This window comes from Saimiri boliviensis, chromosome 9, assembly GCF_048565385.1.
Source record: "Saimiri boliviensis isolate mSaiBol1 chromosome 9, mSaiBol1.pri, whole genome shotgun sequence".
Lineage (NCBI taxonomy): Eukaryota > Metazoa > Chordata > Mammalia > Primates > Cebidae > Saimiri > Saimiri boliviensis.
This window is the reverse complement of record NC_133457.1, coordinates 36970397-36980610: the sequence shown is the minus strand read 5'-3', so window position 1 is coordinate 36980610 and position 10214 is coordinate 36970397. Positions and strand designations below refer to the sequence as shown.

Genomic DNA, 10214 nt, shown 5'->3' with positions numbered 1-10214 from the left:
TGTGATTTTTTTTTTCATGGCAAAATCTTTTTTTTTTTAATTGTACTTTAGGTTCTGGGGTACATGTGCAGATCATGCAGGATTGTTGCATATGTACATACATGGCAATGTGGTTTGCTGCCTCCATCACCCCATCACCCACATCTGGCATTTCTCCTGGTATTACCTCACTCTGACCTCTCCAACCCTCCACTGTCCCTCCCTTGGGCCCCCTAACAGACCCTAGTGTGAGATGTTCCCCTCCCTGTGTCCATGTGTTCTCATTGTTCAACACCTGCCTGAGTGAGAACATGCGGTGTTTGATTTTCTGTTCTTGTGCCAGTTTGCTGAGAATGATGGTTTCCAGATATATTCGTGTCCCTACAAAGGACATGAACTCATCTTTTTTATGGCTGCATAGTATTCCATGGTGTATATGTGCCATATTTTCCTTGTCCAGTCTAACATCGATGGGCATTTGGGTTGGTCCAGGTCTTTGCTATTGTAAGAAGTGTCACTATGAACATACATGTTCATGTGTCTTTATAATAGAATGATTATAATCCTTTGGGTATACACCCAGTAGTGGGATTGCTTGGTCAAATGGAATTTCTATTTCTAGGTCCTTGAGGAATCACCACACTGTCTTTCACAATGGTTGAACTAGTCTACACTCCCACCAACAGTGTAAAAGTGTTCCTATTTCTCCACATCCTCTCCAGCATCTGTTGTCTCCAGATTTTTTAATGATCACTATTCTAACTGGCATGAGGTGGTATCTCAAAGTAGTTTTGATTTGCATTTCTCTAATAATCAGTGATGATGAGCATTTTTTCACGTTTGTTGGCCTTATATATGTCTTCTTTTGAGAAGTGTCTGGGTTTGCTTCTTTTTTTCTTGTAAAACTGTTTTAGTTCTTTTTAGATTCTGGATATTAGCCCTTTGTCAGATGGGTAGTTTGCAAAAATTTTTTCCTATTCTGTTGGTTGCTGGTTCACTCTAATGATTGTTTCTTTTGCTGTACAGGAGGTCTGGAGTTCAATTGGATCCCATTTGTTTATTTTGGCCTTTGTTGCCAATGCTTTTAGGACACAGAATCAATGTGCAGAAATCACAAGCATGTCTATTCACCAATAACAGACTGACAGAGAGCCAAATCATGAGCAAACTCCCATTCACAATTACAGACCTCTTCAGGGAGAACTACAAACCACTGCTCAAAGAAATAAGAGAGGACACCAACAAATGGAGAAAGATTCCATGCTCATGGTTAGGAAGAATCAATATCGTGAAAATGGCCATACTGTCCAAAGTAATTTACAGATTCAACGCTATCCCCATCAAGCTACCAATTACCTTCTTCTCAGAACTGGAAAAAAAAAAACCTTAAACTTCATATGAAACTAAAAGAGAGCCTGCATAGCCATGACAATCCTAAGCAAAAAGAACAAAGCTAGAGGCATCATGCTACCTGATTTCAAACTATACTACAAAGCTACAGTAATCGAAACAGCATGGTACTGGTACCAAAACAGAGATATAGACCAATGGAACAGAACAGAGGCCTTGGAGGCAACGCCACACATCTACAACCATCTGATTGACAAACCTGACAAAAACAAGCAATGGGGAAAGGTTTCTCTGTTTAATAAATGGTGTTGGGAAAACCGGCTAGCAGCATGCAGAAAGCAGAAACTGGACCCCTTCCTGACACCTTACACTAAAATTAACTCCAGATGGACTAAAGACTTAAACATAAGACCTAATGCCATAAAAACCCTAGAAGAAAACCTAGGCAACATTCAGGACATAGGCATAGGCAAGGACTTCACTTTGTTATTTTAGTTATTCACAATCAACCACAGTCCAAAATATTTAATGGAAAATTCCAGAAATAAATAATTCATAAGTTATAAATTACACACCATTCTGAATAGCATGGTGAAATCTCACACGGTACCCTCAGGATGTAAATCATTCTTTTGTCCAGTGTATTTGAACTGTATACCCTACTTACCAGTGCATCATTTAGTAGTCATCTTCAGTTATCAGATAGAATGTCCCAGAATTGCAGCGCTTGTGTTCAAGTTACCCTCATTTTACTTAATAATGACCCTAAAGTGATAGAGTGATCTGCATAATTAATTAATTAAACTTTATAACAGGTATGCATGTTTGGCTGAAAAGTACAGTGTGCATAGGGTTTAGTACTACTCACAGTTGTAGCTGTCCATTGGGATCTTGAAATGTATTCCCTGTAAAAAAAAAAAAAAAAAAAAAAATGGAGGGAAACTATATCTTTTAGTAAGTTTGTTAATTTTCATAAGATAACATACTAGAATTTTAATTGAGATTGTTCTGAATGTATTTATGAAGTTGGGGAAAACTGACATCTTAAAAATACTGAGTCTTTCTATTCATGAACATGAAATGTCTGTTTTTTCATGTAAATGTTCTTTGACTTACTTCAGCAAAGTTTTTTTTTTTTTTTAGTTTTTTTTTTCATATAGGTCTTATTCAAATTTTGTTAGGTTTATACTTAAATATTTAATATATAGGATGTTAATGTAAGTGGTATTGTGTTTTTAATCTTGATTTCCAATTGTTCATTGCTGGTATACAGTAAAAGAATTGGCTTGTGTATATAATCTTATTTTCCACAACTTCACTATAATTGATTATTAGTTCCAAGAGGTTTTTCGTGCTGTTAGTTGGAAGATACTAAATAGACACTCATGATATCTGTGAATAATGATGGTTTTATTTTTTTCCTCCCAATCTATATATTTTTAATTTTCTTTTCTTGTTTTATTGCATTAGTTAAGACTTTCAGTATGAGGTTAAGTAACAGGTAAAAGGGGACATTCTTGCTTTGTCCCTAATCTTAGGGAAAAAGCATTTAGTTTCTTGTCATTAATTATGATGTTACCTGTAGATTATGTTTACTGTTTGCTCTAGTTGCAGATTTCAGAGGATAAAATTTTCTCTAGTGCCCTTTTTCTCTCCCTCCCCCACTATTGCCTTTGGGTTTCTTTAGAGATGCCTTAAATAGGGCCTAAGACTTGCAGTTCTTTCAATATATCTCCTGTATTATGTAGATGTGATGGTAACGTATTGGGTTACAGAAAGCATTCTCTGGTTCTATGATTAGTTCTCAGTCTTTTAGGGCAGCTTGCAGCCCTGGGCTGTGACCTTCACAACTGCTTCTCCACTTTTATTTTTCTCCTCTTACATGAGACAGGAGAGCCATCAAAAACTGGAGTTGAGAGGTCATATCTCTTGATTGCATTTATGTTCACCTTTTAAATGTTTTAAATTTATGTATGTTATGAAAACAGCCTAAAAACATAAATATCCAAAGTAGAATTTTCTAAATGTTAAATTCCTATTAATATATAAGAAGACAGAAAGGAACATTATGAAAATATTGTTATATTTTCCACACATTATTTATTAGTCTACTACTAGTTGCCACTGTTACTTAATCTATTACTGTTTTGTTTAAATGCTGAAATAATAGCATTTATGCAATAGAACATTAAATAATAGAATAATACATAATTTCAGACAAGTGCTTGTTTTTTCCATTTGCATGTTAAAGTAATAACAGTGGACAATTATATAATATATACTATATATATTTATATATTATAGAAATTATATAATATAATTATATTATATACAATTATATAATATATAATATACTATTATTTAATATATAATACACAATATATAATATATACAATTACATAATATACACTATATATATTTCTATAAATAAGAAAGCCTGATATTTCTATATTCTGGACTGGCTCTCTAAAATCTGTTCACCCTATTTTCCCTTCACTCTAAAAGTATCAGCTTTCTTAAGGCCACTTGGAGCAAGCAGTCACTGTCTAAGGACTAGTGAAGAAAGCACATTATAGTATGTATGCACTACAAGTCTAGTTCAAGAGCCTATCCAAGTCCATAAAGTATATATCAAAGTCATTAGATCTTAATGTAATTTTAAAATAGATTGAAAATCCTATTAACTATTATCAGCTTTCTTTAGTACTTCAAGGAATAGAGGGAAGGGACTCTACATATGCTTGGAAAATGGTGGCAAAGAGAAGAATCTATGGTCTGCATACCAGCAGAGTCCCAAGATGAAAATCAGGAGGAGGCATTTATCATCTCTGTCTCAGAGGGAAGGATAAAAACAGGTTGCTGAGGATTGGTTTGTGTTGACCAGGAGGCCAATCATACATGAGACACAGAATCTAGAGCAACACCAAACCAGGACAAAGAAGGGCTTCTCCATAGAAAGGGTGTCAGCCACAATTGCTGAACAATGAGAACACATGGACACAGGGAGGGGAGCACTACACACTGGGATCCGTTGGGGGGAAATGGGGGAGGGGCAGGGGGGTGGGGAGGTGGGAAGGGATAGCATGGGGAGAAATGACAGATACAGGTGAGGGGACGGAAGGAAGCAAAGCACACTGCCATGTGTGTACCTATGCAACAATCTTGCATGTTCATCACATGTACCCCAAAACCTAAAATGCAATAAAAAAAAAAGATTAAACTTAAAAAAAAAAAAAAAAAAAAAGAATGAACTGTCAGAACATGTGTGGTCTTTAGAAACTCCTAGAACTACCCGAAGAAATATGAAAGCCTGAAGAACTTGCATGAGTGGGAGTAGGCTATAAAGAAAGAGAACAGGTTGCTATAAAGGTAGGAGCTGCAAGTCAGCAAAAACATGGTATACATATTCATATGACCTTATTTGCACATAGAGAAAAGGATGAAGCTTTGTGACATTTAGGTATCTATAGCAATAAGGTTAACCTTATTAGTTTTATTATTCAGATCCTCATATTAGACATATGTTACTTGTTCCTGCTCAGCTTTCTTTTCCTCCTGGGAAACAAATACCTTAATTTTCGCATCCATGTGGTTTCAGTGAGACTGACCATACCCTAGCCCTAGAGTTAAGCATCTGTCCTGGTGGTAGCCAATCAGGACATTCTGTATTCAGTCACAGATACTGAATCACAGAAACTTACTCAATTCATAACAGGAAAATATAGCCGCATATATTTGCTAGAATTGTTAGGAAAAATAAGGACTCTGTAGATTTATATTGTCAGTTATACAGATTATGTAAATATGAACCTGCTTATATAGAGAGCCAATGACATGATACAGGAATGCAGAACCTACAGGTAAAGAAGGAAAAAGCAAGAGAGCAAGAGCAATAGATGGGGGTGCTGGGTCTCAGAAATAATAAAATCAAGGTTTTCTCTCTTTGGACTTTTTTTTTTTTTTTTTTTTTTTTTTTTTTTTGAGATGGAGTCTTGCTCTGTCAACAGGCTGAAGTGCAGTGGCACAATCTCGGCTCACTGCAACCTCTGCCTGCTGGGTTCAAGCACTTCTTCCACCTCAGCCTCCCGAGTAGTTGGGACCACAGGTGCATGCCACCATGCCCAGCTAATTGTTTTTTTGTATTTTTAGTAGAGATGGGGTTTCATCATGTTGGCCAGGATGGTCTCAATCTCTTGACCTCATGATCTGCCCACCTCAGCCTCCCAAAGTGCTGGGATTACAGGCTTTTTGGACTTTTATTCAGATTGCTAATTTGGATTTGTTTAAGGATTTTTTATTTTGTTTTGTTTAAGATGGGGTTTGCTCTTGTTTTCCAGGCTGGAGTGCAATGACACAATCTCGGCTCACTGCAACCTCCACCTCCCAGGTTCAAGCAATTCTCCTGCCTCAGTCTCCTGAGTAGCTGAGATTACAGGCATGTGCTACCACGAGTGGCTAATTTTGTATTTTTAGTAGAGGCGTGGTTTCTCCATGTTTACCAGGCTGGTCTCGAATTCCTGACCTTGTGATCTGCCCACCTTAGCCTCCCAAAGTGCTGGGATTACAGGCATGAGCCACTGTACCGGGAAGCATATGGAACTTCCTAGCATACAGAAACTGTATAGAAAGTTTATGCTATATGAAGTTATGCATAGTCACAAAGAAAAGTTGAAATAATACAAGACAGTAGATTTGGGAGGAGTGAGGTAAAACTTATGTAATAGAATAAAATTAGTGAAATTAAGTTGACATCAGCATGGAAGTTCTTCAGTTCATTACCCACTTGTCCCTTCAACTTCCTCCTGCAATCACAGCCTCCTACCTCTTTCTTCTAATATTGCCCCAGATGTTTCTTTAAACTGCAATGGTGCGATGTTCCTAGCTTCTCATTTAAGATTTTCCTTGCTAGTCTGCAAACATGGCTACATTTTTCAACCTACATTTTTCTTTTCTTCAGAATTCCAGAAATAATATTTAAAGTATGATAATCTCCTATTGGATTAGGTCATAGTTGAAGTATTAGCTAAGTACTTTACACGACTAGTAGATAATTGAACATGAAACAGAAAAAAATGCCCTTTTAAATTAATTCCGCAAAAGCATTGTATGATATTTTAAGCTAAAATAATTTAGCTGCTTAAGTATACTCCTTAGAAAAAAATGCCAATTTACGGAAGGTTGGTATAAACTTTTCTTTGGTTCAAACTTCAAATACTTCAAAAACAATGTTTTAAAAAAGACTCTCTTGGATTTGCACAATAATATTTACTACCAAATAGCTTATTCTTTTCTCCACTAAAAACGAATAATAATAACACATCTGCATACAATTGTATCTTCTAATTTTGTCTTTCAACAACCATACAATGTAGAAATCACAGTCTACTTCTCAGTAAACTGGGACTTGGAGGAGTTTTGTACATTGTTCCATGTCTCATATTAGAACAGAGAGAGAAGAATACAGCTGAGATTTTGCTGTTGGGCTACTTTCCATCTTGGTGGTTTCTGAACCTTTGGAAGTCCTAGCACGTGTTTACCTAATGGTGTGCATTTAGAGACAGCATGTCCTTTCAAGCTGGTAGCGGGGTGAAGCAAGATTTTCCACACAATTACTCATTTATGCCTCGCTGACTGCTTACATTCATTTTTATGAAAACAGTTATTCAATCAGAGTGGAGTCAGGGCTGATGTGATCATGACCAGGGTGGAGGGTTGGTTCTGGCATTAATGGAGAACTTTCAAATCTTATTCCACTCTCTAAATGTCATCTTATTTTATTCAGTAAATTTTTAATTTTTGAAATGAGTCAAACTAGCAATTTTCCACCTCATTTTCAATTTTTGAGAATTTCCGGTGATGCCATAGAAATGCCATGACACCAAAATTTTAAAAAAAGCAAATAAAAAATAATTAAATCCACGTTATGCCAAAACTCTTACATTATTATGTATTGGAAATAGTGTTTATTATATCCAGAGATACTTTGAATTTTGATCCAGAAGGAAGGACAGGCAGGGACTTTTAGCAGCATTTCTATGAAACACTAGAGTTGAAACAGGTCATCTGTGCTTTCACACCTACAGTAGCCTTGCCACTTAGCTGAGGAATCATAAAGACTTCCTGTCTCACTTATCTTATATCACTTAGTAATTTAATCCAAATACTGTTTTCTTTGTTGTTGTTTTATCCTTCTGTGAGTCAAGAAATGGCACATGGCAGGAAGATAAATAATCTTTTCATCTTTTCCAGGGCTACAGCTGTGAAGCTCAAATAGTTGGGAGCTGCCTGTGACTGTATCACTGGAGCCGTCTAACTTGGCCCTAGGTTCTGGCTGTTGCCGAGTTTCCTTCATTATTTTCTACTTGGCCTCTCCATGTGGGTAAATTGAGTTTTCTCACACTACATTTCAAGGGAGAATTTCCTGGTAGGAAGACATGATGTATAAGTGCTTATCATTCCTCTGCTTGTGTCACATTTGCTAATGTCCTATTGGTTAAAATAAGTCACACGGTCAAGTTCAGACTCAATGTGGGAAGGAATTGGACAAGAGATGAGTATGGGAAGCATGGATCATTGAAGGTTACCAATCGTCTATCTCAACTTCATATCCATTCCTCCTGCCAACCAAAACAAACACATTAAAACTCCAGCTTTGAGTTAGAACAGTGTCTATCAGTCTCTAAAAGACAGTGATACAATAGGTTTCACTTGGAAGTCCTAACATAAATTCCAGCATTGTAGAGCTGCTGCTGCGGATATAGAGAAGCAAGGATTGGGAGTATGCTCCATCTACTCCCTGATATACCTTGGTGATTGTATTTATTACCTTTATGTAACTGGATGAGGTTCCCTTGCTAGGGAAGGGACAGGGTTAAATATTCTTTATTCTGGGCAATGCTAATGACTTAAAGACACCCTAATATATCCACCATTTAATCCTGACTTATGATGACTATCTTGCTTTTGGAGGACTCCATATTTGTCTCTTTACCGGAACTTTTACACTTTGGGTTTTGATTCATAATATAGACAGTATCTAGAATACTCTGAAAGCATTTTGTATTTCATTCCTTTGTGTCTTTGTCTTTAGGCATTATTCCACAATCCTCACAAAAGATTCTTACTCCATTACAACCCAACAAAACCTGTTCTCCCTGTCCCTGACTTCAGAAAACATTCCCTCCCTCCACCCTGTTGGGTCTGGCAGACCTTTTGACCAAGCAGGTGTTTAGACAATGTGTATTCAATTATATATCATCCTAGGGGACTTAATATTAAATCCTTAACTGTTGCTTTGGAGTTACTTTTGAGTCTGCCAATTTCCATAGAAAACTAATGTTTTCAGCCATTCATATAAATAGCAATATTCTTAGAATTGAATGAGAAACCGCTCTAGTTCCAGTGCCCAGGAACAGCAGCTTTCAGATAATCTAGTTCTGTCATTAATCAGACTATCATCTCTACTCTCCCCTTTTGATAGCAAGGATTCTCTAATGCTCTTTTACTAACCTGAAATAAAATCATAGATTTATTGAACTATCTCCTTATGCATTAAAAATTGATATAATTCTAACTGATTATGTAAAATTACAGTAAAAGCAATGTAATTTATAAGAAAATAATGAATTTTTCAATATACAAATCTTGTGGCACTACTGTGCTAGTGTGGTTAGTTAGATGTTTCCACAAGTTGTAGCATCCTTGAAATGTGAGAGCTATGAGTACACATAGGAGTGTGTAGTGAAGCCCAAATATCATGAATAGCAATGCTGCTGGAGTGCATTTTTCTGAAATAGCTAACAACTCTCTCTTGCTCTCTCTCTCTCTCTATATATATATAATATATATATTAAATATATATTATATATAAAATATACATTATATATAATATAATATATAGAATTATATATAGAATTATATATAATATATAATTACATATATAAATTTTATATATATCATATATATTATATATATAATTCTATATAAAATTTATATATGTAACTATATATAATATATATAATTCTATATATAATTCTATATATTATATATAATTTTATATATAATTCTATATATAATAAATAATTTTATATATAATTCTATATATATTATATATATTTTATTAATATATATAAAATATAAAATGTATTAAAATACATTATATATAATTAATATATGTAATATATAATTTAATATTTAAAATTTAATATATATAATATATATTAAAAATACATATATTACAAAACAAAGCAAGAAATTCACTCTATAAAAACATAGTTGCATTTCTGGAGCATTTACAATACATGAAAACTATATTAAAATACTTTGGTTTTATTAAAGAAAGTAGCTAAATACAAACAGGCTTTGTACCTACTTAATGATTTAGTGAAGTATTCTTCAAACGTTGTGCACAATGTAAAACATTTCTTTATTGTTTTAGATGGTCTCGGTCTTGTAGAATGTCTATCATCTCAGTCTCCTACCCAGTAAATGCCTATTAGAAGCCACCAATCAACATACCAATGAAAAAAATTACCAATTCATGTCTAGAGGGCAGTACCACTCTCACTGAAACCATCTATTTGGCTGAAAGGTTTTTAAAATCCAGCAGCTGCTTTTGAAGGAGGCTAGGTCCAACACAGGGAGAAAAGATTCATCATTTGGACTGATTGAGCCAGTTCTTATATAGTCAAATTCCCACATAATTTGAAATCATTTTTTGAGCATCCTACTTCAGTGTTTAATCACACTTGGACAAGAATTTCTTACTTATGTCTAGCCTAAAGATGTCTTGCTTTAGCTAAAGCACAATTTCTCCTGTAGAACTAAAAGTTTCAGTGGCATTTAAAAATTTGCATACGCATATTTGGGGATAGGTTTATCTTGTA

General features: G+C 35.0%; 1 long non-coding RNA gene across 6 annotated transcripts in view; it reads right to left on the bottom strand.

Annotated features, from left to right (window-relative positions):
• Positions 1–357: 357 nt before the first annotated feature.
• The window catches only part of LOC141585622 (uncharacterized), a 998130-nt gene continuing 988273 nt past the window's right edge, over positions 358–10214 (bottom strand). For all 6 annotated transcript variants that reach the window (XR_012519199.1, XR_012519201.1, XR_012519202.1 and 3 more), the window contains one exon: positions 358–2234. This is a non-coding gene — a long non-coding RNA (uncharacterized LOC141585622). The remainder of the gene's footprint in view (positions 2235–10214) is intronic.